The sequence below is a fragment of the Schistocerca serialis genome, chromosome 8 (genome assembly GCF_023864345.2).
Source record: "Schistocerca serialis cubense isolate TAMUIC-IGC-003099 chromosome 8, iqSchSeri2.2, whole genome shotgun sequence".
Lineage (NCBI taxonomy): Eukaryota > Metazoa > Arthropoda > Insecta > Orthoptera > Acrididae > Schistocerca > Schistocerca serialis.
Window position 1 is genome coordinate 211,788,588 of NC_064645.1, and position 21,337 is coordinate 211,809,924.

Genomic DNA, 21,337 nt, shown 5'->3' on the forward strand with positions numbered 1-21,337 from the left:
TTCAGAAGGATGTAGGTTGCAGTAGGTACTGGGAGATGAAGAAGCTTGCACAGGATAGAGTAGCATGGAGAGCTGCATCAAATCAGTCTCAGGACTGAAGACTACAACAACAACATTAAACAAATACACTAGCCCCTCTCCTCACGTTCGGTCTGTGGAATCGGTTCGTCAGTATTTGATGTGGATTACGAAATTTATCCAGCGGTAACGTTAGGTGACTCACCCTGTATATTATAGCGCTAGTCGAGGGGTGTACATCCTCCATTATTCAGATTACGTACCTGAAAGATATGACACAACAAACAATAACTAGTTACTACGGCATAAACAGACGAACTAATTACTACAAACTACATACAGTACTCGTCATATGTTACTTACGGAAGAACACTGCATTCATTCACAAAACGTATTTCATTCGGCGCAATAACGATAGAAAAATCACTACATGTATCCGCGAGGTTGGCGGCAGCCTAATGACGGAAAATAACTCTTTCCGATAGACTTCTATAAGGCCCGTGCTGGACAGATTCACTCTTTCAGGTTCACAGCTATGATATGACGAAGAGGCAACCGGGACAACATAACTCTCCCCGCGTGCATTCTGTCCCGTGCCTCGCTGTAAACAAGCGTCGCGCGGTTGGCTATTTGTGATCCCTCGTAAGGAATTCACAGCACTCTTACACAGAGTTGTTTTCATGTGACAAGGCTTAAAAGTGTAATACTTTACTAACTTACGGCGTTTGGGAAATTAGTTTATCTACTTTGCTCTTATAATTTCTTATTGATTTACTTACTTTGTTAACCCTCATATCCCCATCAATCGAGATATGGAAAAATACAAACGAAAAGAATAATATCCGCTAGGTTTCTTCGAGATTCAAACCTGGGTTTTCCGATTCCCATCTAGTTACCTTGGCCGTTGTGCTATCGGCGCTGTCGGAAAAAAGCGTTTACCATGTGGTTACAGAAGTGGCAGTTGTAAAAGTTTCTTTCCTCGATTTCTGGAAAAGTTTGCATTTGCAGACCCCATACCTGATGATAAAAAATGCTCTATTTACAATTATCTATCGATCCCTCCAATTTTGAGTCGACTGCTGGTCATAACCTTTGGGAGTGATTTTCTCAAAATTGCGGGGGTGTTGAATCAAAATATCTTCGAGTCCTTAGTTTTAGGTTGTACATGAGGGACCCGCCAAATTTGAGCCGAATCGGTTGGCCGTGTCTGAGGCCTTCCCCTTGTCAGTGTCATAGCAAATACTCGGACTATTTCGGCACGCACTCCGGTTGACTCCCACTCCCACCTAGCGCAATCTGTCTACAGCCTCCGTCCATGTCTTCCACGCTTGGTAAATTTAGAAGGTCTCCGATTCATTGCCATGGAGGTGTATCAATTAGAGGAATGCAGGGTGTCTGTTCTTTTGGACAGGTCTCGACGGGCAATGAACCCAAAACCTTCAGTGTGGGCGCACATTTACATTCGAGGTTAGCCAGCTTGGACATGGAACGGGATTGTGGATAGGTGGCGATGGATGGGAGTGTGGGCCAGCCGGGAAGCGTACTGAGATAGTTCGCGCTTTTGCTATAAGCACTGTGTGTGGATGGTTTTGTAAAACCTCGTCGCCAGATTTGTAAAGGCCTCGTCGCTACTGCTGGGGAGGCCGAGTTGCCATTGTTGTTACGGTAGGCCGAGTTTGAGAGTTCGTGAGACGGCTTCTGATGCAGTACACCGCTAAGGCAGTTTCTCGTACCTCTATTACACAGCTATGCCCCAGGGTCAGGGAGAACGAAAGTTCTACAACACTCCAACAAATTAGCAACAAAGTCGCACAAAGGAGTTAAAAAACTTTACTCATCTTTGTAACTTGTTGAATAACGAAGTCTGCAACGCTGCATTTAATGTAACCCAAAAAGGCCGTCAAAGTCTAAGTGCAAATAACCGAGGGTAAACTTCACTGTACATAGCAAATGCAATTTACAACAACTGTCTGTTCACTTATAAGAGTTCACTAAATGACGTTACCTGTCTAATTCAGGCCTGGACGATGACCAAGTGGGCGAGATGTGCTCTTCTGTCTTCCCAATACGCTTCTGTCCGTTGCCGTCCGGTAATTGGCGGATTGTACTATGACCTAGGCGAAGTCGATATCTTCATCCACAGCGCCGCTCGTGGCGCTGGTGGAACTCGTGCAACTGGCATCAGCTCGTATCTTTGCGCCTGTGGTGCTTTTGCCCTGGTTGTGTCTTGTTCGAACGACACAGCTGATACACATTACGTATCTTTAATGCAGTGGTTTCCGTTGCCTCCGTATCCTCATGCCGTTGATCATTGCCGATTCTTCTGCCTGTTTGAGGCAGTTTTCCTACCCCAAGGGCGAGAGAGTCCCTGACATCTGACAGCAGCTCCGCCCTGAATCAGCAGCCGTTCGCAGAGCAATCGTAACTTCTTATGCCAAAAGTCTTCGGCCGCACATTGCTGATGATTTTTCATTAAAAATGTAAGCATTTGCTGGGTTCGAATCGGTGAATGGAAACGCCGCGATAAGAAAGAAAAGCGCATTAGTGACTTGATCAGCTTTAGCAGCAAGCTACAGTTTTTGAAAGAGGAATCTGGAAACAGTAACTTAATCGAAGGTGATATGGGCCAGAACGGGTCCTCTGCTCTTCTTATGGGTATTTTTATTCTCGTACTGTTGCTAACAACCACATAAGGAATACATGTGCGTTATCGTGACCCGATGCCTCGCATTTCAGAAGATTTTCAAGTGACGTGAAGAGTGAAGTCTGCCTAAAAGCGGTCAAGGTCCCGTATTTAATAACGAAATGTGATCGGTTGAACCCGCATGAGAACTTGCGAATGTCCTTGAATGTGGGATACGTAATTTCGGTTTGTGAAAGGAAATCAGGAAACAATTAATTTGCCACAAAAAATCAGATATATAAGCTGACTTCTATATTTTACGATAATGATGATGTGGTCGGGCTTTTTCTTTTGAATACACTGCATGGAGATAAGCTCAATGGTCTTACTATTAAAGTCAATAAAACACTAACGGATGCTCATGATAATAACAGAATCCACCGCAATTTATTTCATTTTCTTTGCGGTGGCGTTACAAAGACTCCATACCTAGCCCTTTTCACACGACATAGTAGCTACTTTTTTGACACCGTTCACGTATTTAAAAACGTAATAATTGATAAAACCAATGTGATGAGGAACATCCATACATCCATCTCGATTTACAAGTTTCCGAATTTCATACAAAGCTTTAACTACTCATTGTAAAGGTTTCATAACCTTTCATTCAAAAGAGGATAAATTAATAAAGTGAGCACCATCGTTGTCGAAGATAGCATTGCCTCCCTCAAATATTCAATGTAAGAATGTTTCTTTGACAATACGCCTTTTTCGATGAGAAGAACTGGTCAACTTCGGACTCGTTGTCAAAGAAGAATCGAAGGAATGGAAATTAAGGTATAACGTCCCGTCCACACAGATGTCACAAGAGGCGAAGCAAAGGCTCGAATTGTTCCAAGGATGGATAAGGAAACAGGTCATGCACTTTGAAAGGAACCATCCTGAAAAGCATCTCCCAGTGCGAGTACAGCGTGTTAATCATTACGTCCCCCCTCTCGATGTATTTCAAAGGGCAATGTTCAATGGGCAGAGCATAATTTATTGGTATTATTCTTTCGTGGTGGAAATTTCTGAACGTTTGTTCTACTAAGAATGTTTACTGCGTCGAGGACCCGTTGTAAGAAGCAATACCCTGTGTTCTTGATACCAGTAACCTATAATTGAGAATCATCATCATCATTTAAGACTGATTATGCCTTTCAGCGTTCAGTCTGGAGCATAGCCCTCCTTATAAAATTCCTCCATGATCCCCTATTCAGTGCTAACATTGGTGCCTCTTCTGATGTTAAACCTATTACTTCAAAATCATTCTTAACCGAATCCAGGTACATTCTCCTTGGTCTGCCCCGACTCCTCCTACCCTCTACTGCTGAACCCATGAGTCTCTTGGGTATCCTTGCTTCTCCCATTCGTGTAACATGACTCCACCATCTAAGCCTGTTCGCCCTGACTGCTACATCTATAGAGTTCATTCCCAGTTTTTCTTTGATTTCCTCATTGTGGGCACCCTCCTGCCATTGTTCCCATCTACTAGTACCTGCAATCATCCTAGCTACTTTCATATCCGTAACCTCAACCTTGTTGATAAGGTAACCTGAATCCACCCAGCTTTCGCTCCCATACAACAAAGTTGGTCGAAAGATTGAACGGTGCACGGATAACTTAGTCTTGGTACTGACTTCCTTCTTGCAGAAGAGAGTAGATCGAAGCTGAGCGCTCACTGCATTAGCTTTGCTACATCTCGCTTCCAGTTCTTTCACTATGTTACCATCTTGTGAGAATATGCATCCTAAGTACTTGAAACCGTCCACCTGTTCTGACTTTGTTCCTCCTATTTGGCACTCAATCCGTTTATATTGAGAAATTTTGCCAAATTTCGAGTTCTTTGGGGACTACTGTGTAAAAGACCGGATGCAGTGTTCTGCTGAAACAGCTGATGAACCATTGTCTGTTAGACATTTACAGAATGATTTAAGTGTGCTGTTCTGTATTGGGGCTACCTGTGTCATTATTTGTTAAAAATTCTTAAGTGGGACCGATAAGCATAAAGCACTTCTTATTGGTACTGATGAACTCATTGCATACGGTATAAACAGTGACACTAACTCATACTTCTCAGTGTCTGCAGAGGAACCGTCATTGTAGGATACAAATTTTTTCAAATACTTACATATGATGATTCTGAATGTTCATTTCTAAGCAGTGTAAATAACAGAGAAGTGTTTTAACAACTTCTGGAGATGATAGCTGACCTCACTTTTCAGGCATGCTCTTGCGATGAAAAGTGTGGAAGAAATCACACTTTGCGAAATATTTTCACAAATAATTATTCTAAGATAAGGAATAACCACCTTGTTTCCAAACAAATGCAGATTTTTGTTAGCAGTCTTTTCTTTTCTAGATTTGATACTATTATTAATACACTGCTGTTATGGTCGCAGGATAAAAATTTTTTATCGCATGATGTTGACTATTGACCAACTCAACTTTATTTTCAAGTTTCGAGTAAATTCATCTTGAGAGTATCTGGAGAAAGGTTACAAAAGTCGTGAGTAACACAGGAATTTAGAATAAATAACAAATTGCATATTGACAAAACTGTAAAAGAACATGAATTAAAATGAACATACCAAAGGAGGTGCTTCATACACACCATATGGCGTCATGTACAAGAAATAAATTTCAGAGCACAACTGAGTAAGAAAATTTGACGTTACGTACAAGGTAACAAAAATCGCAACGAGGTGATGTGGATGGTGACACAACAAAGCGCTGAAGGTGTTCGACAGATCTAATGGAAACGTAAAAATGTTTAAAGAAATAAAGGATATTAAAAAGAAAGTCATACAACGAAGACCATAAAATACATCGTTATAAATATGTCAGAACAAGAGAGTTACAGTGAATGTGAAAGAGAAATATAAGGTAAAGGGTGGGGACAGTTTAGAAAGCAGAGGAAGTTGAGTGACACAGTAGCGGTGTGTCGTATTACATAAAACTGGAAAACAATATACGTTACATATTACAGAGTAATGTAGTAGACTACATAATTGAAATAAATAGCATTTTTTTATGAAGAACCTTACCATCTTTAGTATGTTCATTGTAATTCATGTTCTTTTAAACCTTTGTCAGTTTGTTATTTGTTAACTATTTTAAACAGCTGTGTTCTCATTGCTTTCAAAACCTATCTGTACATATTCTGAAGATGAGGTTACTCGGAATGCATAAATAAAGGTGAGTTGTTGCACATCAAGTGACCAAAATTTTTTCCAGCATAACAGACTGTGTAAATAAAAATTAAAAGTTTATTAAATGGCCACATGCCTCTTACTTGACTTGATGTGACACATCAAATGTTCTTTACTAGGTTTTTCTTCTGAAAGTTCTTCTATAGCACCATATGATATAAAAGTGCTGTGTTTGACAGTTGACATTAGATGAAATAACAGGGTTACACGTTTCACAAAAGCTCGAAAACGAATAAAATTTTTAAGCATTCGTCTTGAAACTATGTTACGTTTTATACTGATAAAGAGTGTTTATAATTTTAACTGCCCTTTCTCATTTCCTCTACAGCTGTTGTGTGATGTGCGTGAAATGTACAATAAATGAGTATTTAGTATTCCAGTTATCACACCGGAACCTGCTAACCCTGTTGCTTCTCTGCCTGTGCTTGACATTCGGGCTGTGACGTCACTAGAGGTAGAGTGGGGCCCACAAGAAGTAGGGGCTCTGCAGCGAACTCGTGACGTCACACTAGTTGCCTTGCCTAACATACCTGTACATTGCGAATGCTCTGTTCCATAAAGGGCTCACGAGAAATCAGTTAGCTGGTTGGTTGATTTGGGGGAGGAAAGGAAAGTCAGTATGTCAGTGAAAAGGTACAGACTAAAGGTCTGAACTTTGTCAGGTGTTATAGAGAGTTTGGTTGTAGTTGAAAGCGCAGATAAGAATTGCTAATCTCGTATGAAATAGTAGCTCGCTTCTGACTGGAGATAGTCACTGGAATTTTTAAGATAATGTTCTGTGACGCACGCCACAGGGTTCGTATATCTCCTTGGGCCCAGGTAGTTGCAGGTCTCTTTTCACGTAGGCACACGGCTCAGCACATGGAAAGACATTGTCAGGACTCCTTGGGTACACAACAAGATCACCTTAGGTACCTATAGCCTGTGATGTAGACAGGACCTGTTACGTTTATACCCGGTCAGGCAGTTGACCTTGCCCTACCTTTGAGATAGCTGCAATCTTTCAAGAAGATAAAGCAAGACAGCATGTTGAACGATCTACCTCGCTACAGAGGGTGTTGGGCTGTTGCTGTGGCCAGCACGTTCTCCACATCTCTCACCTACTGAAAACATGTCACAGGTTGCTGAGAGACTGGCATGCTACTCTCGTCAGACAGTACGACTGATGATGTATAGCTGCTGGACAGAAATATGGAAACACTGCGAGAAATGCATGCTTGAATAGAAATGTAGATGTAAGCCAAGCCTGCGGGTTGAGCTTTTGTGCGACAACAAACGGCACCAGTGTAATGTTCTCAAAACGTTACAAGTGTCAGTCGTGGTCAGTACCGTGTTCTGTGTAGTTGTGAGTACATTGTGCCAAAACGTGGGAAAATTGTTGGTATTCGTATGGTGGATGCTTCCGTTATGGTAACAACGTTCGATACCACACTTAGGGGTTGCAGTTATCGACCGCGGTCCGTATTAGTATCGTTGGTCCCGCGAATCACTTTGTCACAACGCTGGTGGAATTATGCACCTAGTAATTGTGACGAAAAGTAAGAGGACGACAAGTGCTAAAGCCACTGTAAAACTTAATGTCACATTCGCAACAAAACAATGCGAATGGAGCTCCATAAGATTGGAATTGCAGGGCGAGCTGGAATTCGAAAACCGCTCATCAGCGATGTAAATTCCCACCACAGGAAAACGTAGTGCCGAAGCCATAAAACTCGAACTATGGAGCAACTGAAGAAAGTCATTTGGTCGGATGAGTCTTGTTTCACATGGTTTCCTACTTCTGGCCGAGTTTACGGTTCAAGAGTTCAAAAATGGTTCAAATGGCTCTGAGCACTAAAGGGCCTTAACTTCTGAGGTCATCAGTCCCCTAGAACTTTGAACTACTTAAACCTAACTAACCTAAGGACATCACACACATCCATGCCCGAGGCAGGATTCGAACCTGGGACCGTAGCGACTGTAGCGCCTAGAACCACACGGCCACTCCGGCCGGCGATCCAAGAGTGAAAGACAGCAGGGGTTTGATGATGAATTGTGCAGCCATATCGTGGCACTGCATGGACCTCATGGTCACTCAGCAAGAATTATGTGACAATTATGGCTGATCAGGTCATCCCACGGTACAATGTTTGTTCCACAATTGTAATCCTGCTTCCCAGACGTAAAGGCCCGTGTTCTCACAGCTCGCTTCGTGCATGACAGGTTTTGTGATCACGAGGATGATTTTTCGGCTCTTTTTTGCTGACCACCACAGTCACCAAATGTCAACATTATAGGGCCTTTGTGGTCTACTTTGGAGAGAGGATACGTGATCGCTATCCACCTCCAGCGTCGTTGTCTGAACTTGCCACTATTTTTTGGGAAGAATGCTCTTGAAAACCACACCAAGTTTATCCGTTCCGAGGCGAATGGAAGCTGTTTCGAATGCCAACAAGTTTCCTATACAGTTTGAGGCTTGATAATGTGTTGTGTTTTCCGTGTTTCTGCATTTTTATTTGCCCCACTGTATGCTGCAGTTGTACAGCGTGGAAAGGAATACCTGTTTCTGTCATTCTCAGTTCGATAACATATGCAGTCGGATGATAGCCATTGTTCCTGTCTGGTACCAGATTTGTGAACCAAAATTTGCATCCTATAACGAAGGTACGAGCATACGGAATAGGTTTCGAGATACGTGAGTGGCTCGAAGACTTCCTAAGTTATCGAACGCAGTAATTTGTTCTCGACGGCAAGTGATCATCAGAACAAAGGTATCGTCATGAGTGCCCCAGTGAAGTGTGATAGGACCGTTATTATTTTCTCTATATATAAATGACGTTACGGTCAGAATGAGCAGCAATCTTCGGCTGATTACTGATGATGCTGTGGTGTACAGAAAGGAGCTGCTACAAGATGACACGGACAAAATTTTTACACTACTACTGGCCATTAAAACTGCTACACCAAGAAGAAATGCAGATGATAAACGGGTATTCATTGGACAAATATATTATACTAGGACTGACATGTGATTACATTTTCGCGCAATCTGGGTGCTTAGATCCTGAGAAATCAGTACCCAGAACAACCACCTCTGGCCGCAATAACGGCCTTGATACGCCTGGGCATTGAGTCGAACAGAGCTTGGTTCGCGTGTACAGGTACAGCAGCCCATGCAGCTTCAACACGATACTACAGTTCATCAAGAGTAGTGACTGGCGTATTGTGACGAGCCAGTTGCTCGGCCACCATTGACCAGACATTTTCAATTGGTGAGAGATCTGGAGAATGTGCTGGCCAGGGCAGAAGTCGAACATTTTCTGTATCCAGAAAGCGTCGTGATGACCTGCAACATGCGGTCGTGCATTATCCTGCTGAAATGTAGGGTTTCGCAGGGATCGAATGAAGGGTAGAGCCACGGGTCGTAACACATCTGAAATGTAACGTCCATTGTTCAAAGTGCCGTCAATGCGAACAAGAGGTGACCGAAACGTGTAACCAATGGCACTACATACCTCACGCCTGGTGATACGCCAGTATGGCGATGACGAATACACGCTTCCAACGTGCGTTCACCGCGATGTCGCCAAACACGGATGCGACCATCATGATGCTGTAAACAGAACCTGGATTCATCCGAAAAAATGACGTTTTGCCATTCGTGCACCCAGGTTCGTCGTTGATTACGCCATCGCAGGCAGTCCTGTCTATGATGCAGCGTCAAGGGTAACCGCAGCCATAGTCTCAGAGCTGATAGTCCATGCTGCTGCAAACGTCGTCGAACTGTTCGTTGTCTTGCAAACGTCCCATCTGTTGACTCAGGGATCGTGACGTGGCTGTACGATCCGTTACAGCCATGCGGATAAGATTTCTGTCATCTCGACTGCTAGTAATACGAGGTCGTTGGGATCCAGCACGACGTTCCGTATTACCCTCCTGAAACCACCGATTCTATATTCTGCTAACAGTTATTGGATCTGGACCAACGCGATCAGCAATGTCGCGATACGATAAACCGCAATCGCGATAGGCTACAATCCGACCTTTATCAAAGTCGGAAACGTGATGGTACGCATTTCTCCTCCTTACACGAGGCACACAACAACGTTTGACCAGGCAACGTCGGTCAACTGCTGTTTGTGTATGAGAAATCGGTTGGAAACTTTCCTCATGTCAGTGCGTTCTAAGTATCGCCACCGGCGCCAGCCTCATATGAAGGCTCTGAAAAGCTAATCATTTGTACATCACAGCATCTTCTTCCTGTCGGTTAAATTTCGCGTCTGTAGCTCGTCATCTTCGTGGTGTAGCAATTTTAATGGCCAGTAGTTTAGTTATCTTAAAGCGATCCTGTACTATTTAGCGAAACAAACAAAAAGTAGAGAAAAATTAAAGACAGGCACTTAATGGAATACCCATCGATGGAAATTATTTTAGTTTGCAGATATTATATGTTATGAATAATATTCTGAGATTAATGCTCACTAAACTCCAATATGTTCGCTTTATTTTTCAAGTTGATAACCATCTCTCTAGGGAATACCCACTACGCCCTAAGTTTTCTGCAAGAGAGGGCACCACTTTGGGAAATGTGGGACATGGGCTTCTTAAAATTGTTATCGTTGAATTTCTGGTGTCCTTATTCGTGAAATTTGAGTGTGTCCCATTGCAGCCCAGAATCGCTTTACAGTTCTGAGTACCTAAAGCTACACCAGCGCTTCTAAGCTAATGGAACTCACTGTTTGCAGAAGGATTACAACGTCAGTTTGCTTTGTTCACACTACGGCGGCCGTTGTTCTCTAATTGGAGAGATAAGTCAGTTAAGCGGACTCTGGTCCTGCGAGGGCAAAGCTAATCACACTACGTAATGGTACACAGGGTGCTTCAGCTGACCCTACCGCTGGATTTTTGCAGCCCGCATCGCCTTCAAATATCATGCACAGGGTTTTCATATATTCTCACACGATACGTGCAAACTGTTACTCCTACAGAAAAAATGAATGAGACCGTTTTGTAGGAAATTTAATGTAGTTAAATTTTGTACTAGGATACATTTGCGCTGGAGGTCACAGTTTTCAAGGTGTTCATGGTCACTTTTGTAGGTTTTTCTTGAATAATTCGAAAACTATGGCCTCTAGCAAAAATATATCACAGTACAAAATTTAACATACACGAAATATGCTACAAAAAAGTCATGTTAATTTTTTCTCTAGGATTAACAGTTTGCATGTAGCTAATGAGACAATATGACAATCGTGCTCGTGGTATTTGAAGGTGTTGTGGGTTGTATAATACCCGGCGGTAGAAGCAGCTCAAACACCCTGCATACATTGACGGAAATTTAAGAAATATGTGGAAGGATGCGTTTCTGGATGGACATGTCGTGGGACTGTGTTAATTAAAAAGCATAAGGGAGGCGGAAATTTCCATTGCGGTAGGCTCTGGTTGCATCATACACATTAATATTATGTTATTTCGGGAAACTATCGGCTGCCGCGGTATTACCGTCATGTTTTTTTTAATAATAAGAGTCTGCTTCACCAGTTGTCGATGACTGCATTAAAATAACTTTTGCTTTTCTGATCGTCAGTAATACACAGTTTCAGGTGGAAGATGTTTCCAAGAATGCAACAGGGTTGCTTTTATAAGTCTCACGTTTTCTTTGTGGTACCACACTGTTTGGTTCCACAGCGCGAAAAAAATTCAAGCATTATTTTAGCTCAATAGGAGAAGGCGAAGTCATGCTCCTTAGCTCCTAATGCAAAACAATAATTTTTAATAATTTAGTAATACAACCACTGTAGCCATCTCATAAAACGTTTGTGAGGCAAATATGTGAGCAAAACCCGTGTGTTTTAAAAAGTCTTACTCTTGGGTTAAATCTCTTTCGATGCCCCGGAAACTTGTGGACATTCAACCTTTCTGTTCTTTTATATCGTAAGTTAAACGGTCAAAATATGCAACAACGTATCAGAATATAAGAATGGTAGATTTTTCTTTGTCTTTTCTTCCTCCATACATATTTGCACACTGTTCAGTCAGACTAACGTGACGATCTTTCAAGCGCGCGAATAACCACATTTTGCCGAGCGGACCGCTGCAAAACGTGTAGGAAGAGAGTCAGTGATGTTCTGGAAAGAACCAACAGCCATGCGGATGCCAGCTGCGCTAGGTTTCTCGGTAGAGAAGGTGGTCCCACAGTGTTACAGTGTAAAGCCAAGCGCCGGCACGACAGTCGGAAACGACAAAGCAGAGAAGGCTGTGAGAAGAGATCAGCCAATCGCACATTGACTGGACCTCCCTCCAGGACGACAACGCGACAGCAGCGGCCCCTATGTGGAGATGACATAAGTGCGCTGACCGACTTTTGAAGGCCCAGTCCAATAGCAGCTTCAAGATTAGCCACTTAGATAGCAGCGTCAACTTGAGTCATTTCGCTTGTACTCTCTATGTAGCACAGATTTGGGATTGCTTGTACTGAAAAATATTGATTATTTTGTATGTCGCACTATGCTCACGACACATCTGTGTAATGGCAAAAGTTAAGTATTTAATTACTGTAATAAAACTCCTTAATACGACTTGTTTGATTGCTTGAATAGCCAATCGAGGAGGCAGGCCTCCTTGACACAGCACACAGATTCTCCATTGGGTTCAAATCTGGGGAGTTTGCTGGCAGTAAACTCGTCCCAGCGCTCTTCGAACCACACATGTATACTGCGAGCTGTGCAATGCGTTGCATTATCCTGCTGGTTGATGCCATCATGCCGAGGAAAAACGAATTGCAGGTATAAGTGGACGCGAATACATTTCCGAAACCATAACGCTCCCTCCGGCGGCCTGGACCAATCCGATGATTTTGGAGGGTGCTTGCTTTCAAACGTTTTACATCGTACACGCCAACGGCCGTCTGTCCGATGGAGCATAAAACGTGATTCATCTGAAAAGGGTGCCATTCACCACTAAGGAAACGCCCAGTTCCAGTACTGACATACAAATTCCAGGCTTCGTCGCCAATGGACAGCAGTCAGCATGCGTGCATGAACCAGATGCCTACTGCGGAGGCCCATAGGCAGCAACTTTCGCTGAACAGTCGCGGAGGAGACACTGTTGGTAGCCTCTTGATTCAGCTGGTTGGTCAGTTGCTCAACAGTTGCACGTCTATTCGCCCGTCCACGTCTGCGCAGCCGTCGTTCACACCTGTCATCTGTGAATGGTTCAAATGGCTCTAAGCGCTATGGGACTTAACATCTGAGGTCATCAGTCCCATAGACTTAGAACTACTTAAACCCTAACTAACCTAAGGACATGACACACATCCATGCCCGAGGCAGGATTCGAACCTGCGGCCGTAGCAGCAGCGCGGTTCCGGATTGAAGCGCTTCGAACCGCTCGACCACAGCGGCCAACTTGTCATCTGTGAAATGATAATTAAATCAAGACTCTAAGCTGTCGACAGGAATTGATATACATCAACGGGGGCAGTTGAAAGTGTGTGCCCCGACCGGGACTCGACCCCGGGACCTCCTGCTTACATGGCAGACTCTCTATCCATTTGAGCCGCCGAGGGCACAGAGGATAGTGCGACTGCAGGGATTTATCCCTTGCACACTCCCCGTGAGACCCACATTGTCAGCTTAATGTCCACACACTACATTCGTAGTGCCGCTGCCCGTCAAACTAATTACTCGCGGCAGACTATCTTAACGAGTCCCGTAAGAGTTCGGGCAATGTGTGGGCATCCAGCACAGAAGGAGGTCAATGGCTGGTTAGCCTAAATTGTATATGAAGATGGTATCTGTTCTTTTGGACGTGTCCAAAAGAACAGGTACCATCTTCATATACCTGTCATCTGTGTCCCGTGGCACACCACATTTGCCTAGGCGCCAGTTTCGGATAGTGCCGTTTTACCACGTACAGCGCACGCAAACAGTTTACAAACACCGTTTTAGAAATGCTCCCACTCTTTGCCTAATAACACTGTTTCCACGCGCCCTCCCCCCTCCAACCCACAAACTGTATACACCCTGCACTGGTAGCGCTGCCACCTGACTGTGAGTGAGTATAGGACGGGGACGTCGAACATAGGCGGAGGTCCATTAGAGTGACTGGACCGTGTGTGTAAAACGTATATGACAAGTACATCATAACGTAACTTCCTGAATTGTCGGAATTCATTACGCTTCATTTTCGGGCTGCCCCTGAGAGCTCAGGAGCTCTCTTTCTCAAATTACTGGCCACTGATTCCCTGCGTCAACCTCGGCACTCATTTCGTCTGTTGATTGATCAAAAAGTGTTTGTTCTCTCCAACAGCAGTGATCTTTAAAGGATGCACATTTCCTATGTTGCCAACATCTCAAAATAAAAAGTTTATTTAGGCTTACGAACCTCTGACGATCATTGACCACATATTGTAGTCGTCTCCAGCACTGATACTAAGTTGCCACATTTGCTATACGTTTCCTCAGCCTCCGTGACAGAATTTATGCTTTACTCCAGTAAATCATGTCTTCCCATACAGCTAGTTTCTCACTTTGGTGCACAGTTAATTTACAAATATACAAATTATAAAACAAAACTTTTACGGTATTGTTGACCTGTGTCAGTTAACTTCCAATTATTTTATGTATTATCGAAGGAAATATACTGTCCTGTAAACTAAACAAATGTTTTGTTATTGCTTGACTGCTACCTTCCTTCTAAACTGAGACATTCCTGAGGTTTTCCACGCTGTATGGGAAAAGAAGCACTGAGCAGGCCTTTTTGCCCACCACTTTATTTGGTCGCCGATAATAACAGGTCATGTGTTGTTCAGAACAGTTTTGCTTTGTTTATGCTTTTAGAGCATAACGCATTATCAGAACATCATGTAAAAGAAATTATAACATATTACTGCGTCACAGGAATTCAGTCTTAAGACTGATGCTTAAATTTGCGAGATATGAAACGACAGAAAAAATCCTAGGTTTAAGATGAGCAATTTATCACTGAGTCATCGAGCTATTAAAGACGATCTTTTACAAATGTCGTAAGTAGTATTGATCCTATAACATTCTTTTAGCTCCTAACGCATTCTGCTGGAATTCCAATACCGCTCAACCGTTATACAAATGGCCGTAACAGGAAAATGTGGTTCCGAAACCATAAGACTTGATCTATGGAAGAACGTCACCTGGTCGGATAAATCTTGTATCACATTGTATTCAATTTCCGGGTGAGGTTATGTTCCATGAGTGAATGGAGGGGGTTCGGTGATGATCTGGCCAGCTATATCGTAGTATTCCACAGATCCCATGGGACTCTGCAAGGCTGCATTCCTGCCAACGATTATATGACCATTTTGGGTTATCAGATCCATCCTATGGTATATTTGTTCCCCAATCGTGGTGCCGTGTTCCAAGCCTAGAGGGTCTCTTTTATAGGAGAAGACAGAAATTGGAGTCTATTCAGCAAATTCAAGTTATTAAGGCTGTTAGTAGGGACAAGGAATAGTGCGAATTTTTTCTAAATGCCTTATCCGAAAATCACGTTGAGCAGCCAGTCAGAGACCTGACTCCCGAAGATAGCAAATTAGACATCCTGGCCTCCAAGAGGACCAATGTTTTTCGAATCAGTTAACAGGGAATCGCTGATCACAAGTTCGTTACAGCATAGCTCAATACGACTGTAAATGAGAACACAAAGATTTGTAACTAGATATTTCAGATTAGCAAGATCGACAAGAAACTGATTGCTGATTCATTACCTGAGTGGTTGTTGTCGTTGTTGTGGTCATCAGTCCTGAGACTGCTTTGATGCAGCTCTCCATGCTACTCTATCCTGTGCAAGCTTCTTCATCTCCCAGTACCTACTGCAACCTACAACCTTCTGAATCTGCTTAGTGTATTCATCCCTTGGTCTCCCTCTACGATTTTTACCCTCCACGCTGCCCTCCAATACTAAATTGGTGATCCCTTGATGCCTCAGAACATGTCCTACCAACCGATCCCTTCTTCTAGTCAAGTTGTGCCACAAACTCCTCTTCTCCCCAATTCTATTTAATACCTCCTCATTAGTTATGTGATCTACCCATCTAATCTTCAGCATTCTTTTGTAGCACCACATTTCGAAAGCTTCTATTCTCTTCTTGTCCAAACTATTTATTGTCCATGTTTCACTTCCATACATGGCTACACTCCATACAAATATTTTCAGAAACTACTTCCTGACACTTAAATCTATACTCGATATTAACAAATTTCTCTTCTTCAGAAACGCTTTCCTTGCCATTGCCAGTCTACATTTTACATCCTCTCTACTTCGACCATAATCAGTTATTTGCTCCCTAAATAGTAAAACTCCTTTACTACTTTAAGTGTCTCATTTCCTAATCTAATTCCTTCAGTATCACCCGACTTAATTCGACTACATTCCATTATCCTCGTTTTGCTTTTGTTGAAGTTCATCTTATATCCTCCTTTCAAGGCACTGTCCATTCCGCTCATTTGCTCTTCCAAGTCCTTTGCTGTCTCTGACAAATTACAATGTCATCGGCGAACCTCAAAGCTTTTATTTCTTCTCCGTGGATTTTAATACCTACTCAGAATTTTTCTTTTGTTTCCTTTACTGCTTGCTCAACCTGAGTGGTCATCATTAAAATTTAGTATCCAGCACTGACTATGTCGACTAGGAGTGGAGAAAATTCAAGGCTGTTACACAATAAGCCTTAGACAGCTATTCGCCGAGCAAAGTTATGACATATCCTCGAGGTCTCAGTGGCGTTATCTGTCAAAAGTATGCCGTAAGACAGCTTGTTGCCCGGATTGTTTCAACCTACAGATTCTTAAAGTGGGTGTTTGATTGGTCCCAGGCCAGCATGTTTTCGAGGTCTCCACCTTAGGCGAGGCATTATGGAGAAGTGATTGCAAAAATTATTACCTGAAAACAAAACCGCAAGGACGTACAGGAAATTCAGTTTTGAATAGCTTTTTTATCATGAAACTCAATTCAAGATGGTGAAATGCCCTCAGCGTTGAAAAATACGGTTTTTCTTAAATAAGTAAAAAGACTGCAAGCTATTGGACAACATAGTAGCGTACGGAATATGAGATACGCTTTGTGATTCGATTCAAGAATTTCTGAAAACCTGAACGCATGTCATTCTCGACCGAAAGAAATCTTCAGGCGTAAGAGTAACTTCTTACGTATCCCAATAAAGTGTTAGAGGCCCATTACGTTTTACAATGTAATGTGTAGTGTACGTTATAGAAATGACCTAGTGGGAAAGAGTTCCATGGTGCTTTTTTCAGATGGTGCTGTAATGCACAGAGAAGTCGCAGCGATAGAAAATTGTACCGAAATGTAAGAAGACCTGCAGACGGTCGACCGTTGGTGCAGAGATTGGAAGTTGACCCTCTAAGTAAATAAATGAAACGTATTGCCCATGAATAGGCAGACAGATCCATTGTTGTATGGTTACATTATTGCGGAACCGTCTCTTCAATTTGCATTTTGCTGGTGACGTAGTAATTTTTACATAGTATGGGGATGACATGACCCACAAGATTAAAACGTTGCACGAATAATATCAGAAATGGGTATCGACTATTGATTTAGAGGAAACTGAATATTTGGCTACTGGAAGATTCAGTCAAAACTTGGCTTTAGATATTGCGGTAGTACGCTATGTGTAATCACAACGTCCTCGGTCTCGGGTTCGAATCCCGCCACTGCATAAAATTCGATTAATAATCAGCATTGGTGGCCGAAAACTACCGACATAAGACGTAACCCTTGTTCTGCCAACGGCCTTGTCAAAGAGGGCGGAAGAGCGGACAGAGGTTCAGTGCACTTTCTTGTCCTAGGGGTGGGCAATTGCCCCTAAGGGCGGAAGAATCAGCAGTGAACAACGGCATGAGGATGCAGAAAGCAATGGAAGCCACTGAATTGAAGACGCGTAACGTATATCCAAAGGACTGTAATTGAAAAGTATCATGATGATCTCTCCATTGGCAAAAGATTCCAGAATAGTCTCCCATTCGGATCTCCGGGAAGGAACTGCCAAGGGGGAGGTGACCATGAGAAAAAGATTGAACATTCACCGAAAGGATAACGTTCTACGAACGGGGGCATAGAATGTCAGAAGTTTGAACGTGGTAGGGAAACTAGAAAATCTAAAAGGGAAATGCAAAGGCTCAATCTAGATATAGCGAAGTGAAATGGAAAGAAGGCAAGGATTAGTCGTCGGATGAACATAGGGTAATAACAGCAGCATAAAATAATATAACGGGAGTAGGATTCGTTATGAATAGGAAGGCAGGGCAGAGAGTGTGTTACTGTGAACAGTTCATTGATAGGATTGTTCTTATCAGAACAGACAGCAAACCAGCACCGATAACGATAATTGAGGTATATATGCCGACGTCGCAAGCTGAATATGAAGAGCTAGAGAGAGTATATGAGGATATTGGAAGGGTAATACAGTACGTAAAGGGAGACGAAAATCTAATAGTCGTGGGAGACTGGAATGCAGTTGTAGGGAAAGGAGTAGAAGAAACGGTTACAGGAGAATATGGGCTTGGGAGAAGGAATGAAGGAGGAGAAAGAATAGTTGAGTTCTGTAACAAGTTCCAGCTAGTAATAGCGAATACTATGTTCAAGAATCCCAAGAGGAGGAGGTATAGTTGGAAAGGGCCGGGTGATACGGGAAGAATTCAGTTAGATTACATCATGGTCAGACAGAGATTCCGAAATCAGATACTGGATTGTAAGGCGTACCCAGAAGCAGATATAGTAGTGATGAAGAGTAGTCTGAAATTTAAGACAGTAGTAAGGAAAAATCAATACACAAAGAAGTGGGATACAGAAGTACTACGGAATGACGAGGCACGCTTGAAGATTTCTAAGGCTTTAGATACAACAATAAGGAATAGCTTAGTAGGCAGTACAGTTGAAGAGGAATGGACATCTCTGAAAAGGGTGGTCACGGAAGTTGGAAAGAAAAAATAGGTACAAAGAAGGTAAATGCGAAGAAACCATGGAAAACAGAAGAAACTCTTCATTTGACCGATGCAAGGAGGAAGTACAAAAATGTTCCGCGAAACTCAGGAATACAGAAATACAAGTTACTGAGGAATTGAGGAATGAAATAAATAGGAAGTTCAGGGAAGCTAAGATGAAATGGCTAAATGAAAAATGTGAAGAAAAAGAAATGGTTGTCGGAAAGAGAGACTCAGCATACAGGAAAGTCATAACAACTTTGATGACATTAAAAGCAAGGGTGGTAACATTAAGAGTGCAACGGGAATTCCACTGCTAAATGTAGAGGAGAGTGTGGATAGGTGGAAAGAATACACTGAAAGCCTCTATGTGGAGGAAGATTTGTATGATCCTATAGAAGAGGAAAAAGCAGTCGATTTAGAAGAGATAGGAGATCCAGTACTAGAATCAGAATTTAGAAAAGCTTTGGAGGACTTTAGATCAAATAAGGCAGAAGGGATGGATAACATTCCATCAGAGTTTCTAAAATCATTCGGGGAAGTGGCAACAAAACGATTATTTACGTTGGTGTGTAGAATGTATGAGTCTGGCGACATACCATCTGACTTTCGGAAAAGCATCATCCACACAATTCCGAAGACTGGAAGAGCTGACAAGTGGGAGAAGTATCGCACAATCAGCTTAACAGCTCATGCCTCCAAGTTTCAGACAAGAATAATATACAAATGCATGGGGAAGAAAATTGAGGACGTGCTAGATGACGATCAGTTTGGCTGAGATTGATATCCTGAGGGAAAATGAAGAGGAATTACATGATCTTCTGAACGGAGTGAACAATATAATGAGTACAGAATATGGACTGAGAGTAGAACGAAGAAAGACGAAAGTAATGAGAAGTAGCAGAAATGAGAACAGCGAGAAACTTAACATCAGGATTGATGGTCACGAAGTAGATGAAGTTAAGGGATTCAGCTGCCTAGGCAGTAAATTAACGAATGACGGACGGAGCAAGAAGGACTGAAAAGCAGGCTAGCAATAGCAAAAAGGATATTCCTGGCCAAGAGAAGTAGACTAGTATCAAACATAGGCGTTAACTTGAGGAAGAAATGTCTGAGAACGTACGTCTGGATCACAGCATTGTATGGCAGTGAAGCACGGGCTGTGGGAAAGCCGAAACAGAAGAGAATTGTAGCATTTGAGATGTGATGCTACAGATGAATGTTGAAAATTAGGTGGACTGATAAGGTAAGGAATGAGGTTCTGCGCAGAATCGGAGAGGAAAGGAATATGTGGAAAACACTGATGAGGAGAAGGGGCAGGATGATAGGTCATCCGGGGTATACTGATGACTGATCACTGTTGCCATGATGTCATCTATTATCAACACAGATGCCATGGAAGCCCAACTCAGTCTACTCCACAGGATAATTCTGTCCACATCTGCTTGGATCTGTGGCGTGGTGCTTATTCCGTGCAGCCTTTCACCTCGATGACAGCACGTAAGGACCCATCCATCGACCTGGTGCAACAGGAAATGCGACTCATTGGACAGGCGACACGTTGCTGTAAATCCACAGTGAAGCTGTGCCAGCTTTATACTCTGTCATCAGATCTGCCACAGATCGCTGCCCATCCATCCTACGTTACAAAGTGGGGAATCTCCGACCTTTACGTTTTGTGGTGCGTCTCTCTTCCGCTTATATTTTTTCCTTACTGCATGACGTGCCCGCAACACCACCAGGAGACATTCAACCTCGGGGTGGTCATAATGTTTCGGCTCATCGGTGTACGTCTCAATAAATATCGCTGGAAAAGATTCAGAGCTTCAGTTCTGAATAGTTTTCGCAATAACAATCGGTGTCTCACAATCACAACTCAGAATATGAGTTGTACATCGACTGCAGACTTTCCCTTTTCAGACAAATTGAAAGCTTAGCTTTGAAAACCCTGCTTAGCTTACCAACAGCACTCCAAGCAATTTTTACTATCCTGTTTGTTGCTTTTACTGTTCAGCCAGCCAATCATTGTTAAGTTGTTCTATACAGGATATTGCTGTCTGAACACATGTTCACCTAAGACGTACCACATGTGGCCTGTCCTTCTGTAAGAAAATCTACTACTCCGTTGCGCCTGAATTCTGTCCGAAAGGTTTGACGCTCTACGGAAATTATGTGCTTGAATTCATTACCAGATCAATTGACCTCAGTCCTGTTGACTACGTTTGTAACGCCATCCAGTGAGCTGAGCCGGTCTTGAACCCAGCTCCTAACAATTCCCCCGGTGACATTCTAGCCATTCACTATGGTTTTTATTTTTCAGTGTCAGCTAGTTTTGGCTGTTACGAAAATGAGGAAAAAATGAACAATAATTACAATCTATCACGCAAACGGTGTCTTTGCAGAATATTGTTCGTCTGCAGCACTTACCCGAAGGAAGGTAATGTTCTTAAGTTGTGGTCACTGGTTGCGCGGTACGGTCGTGGATCGTAATG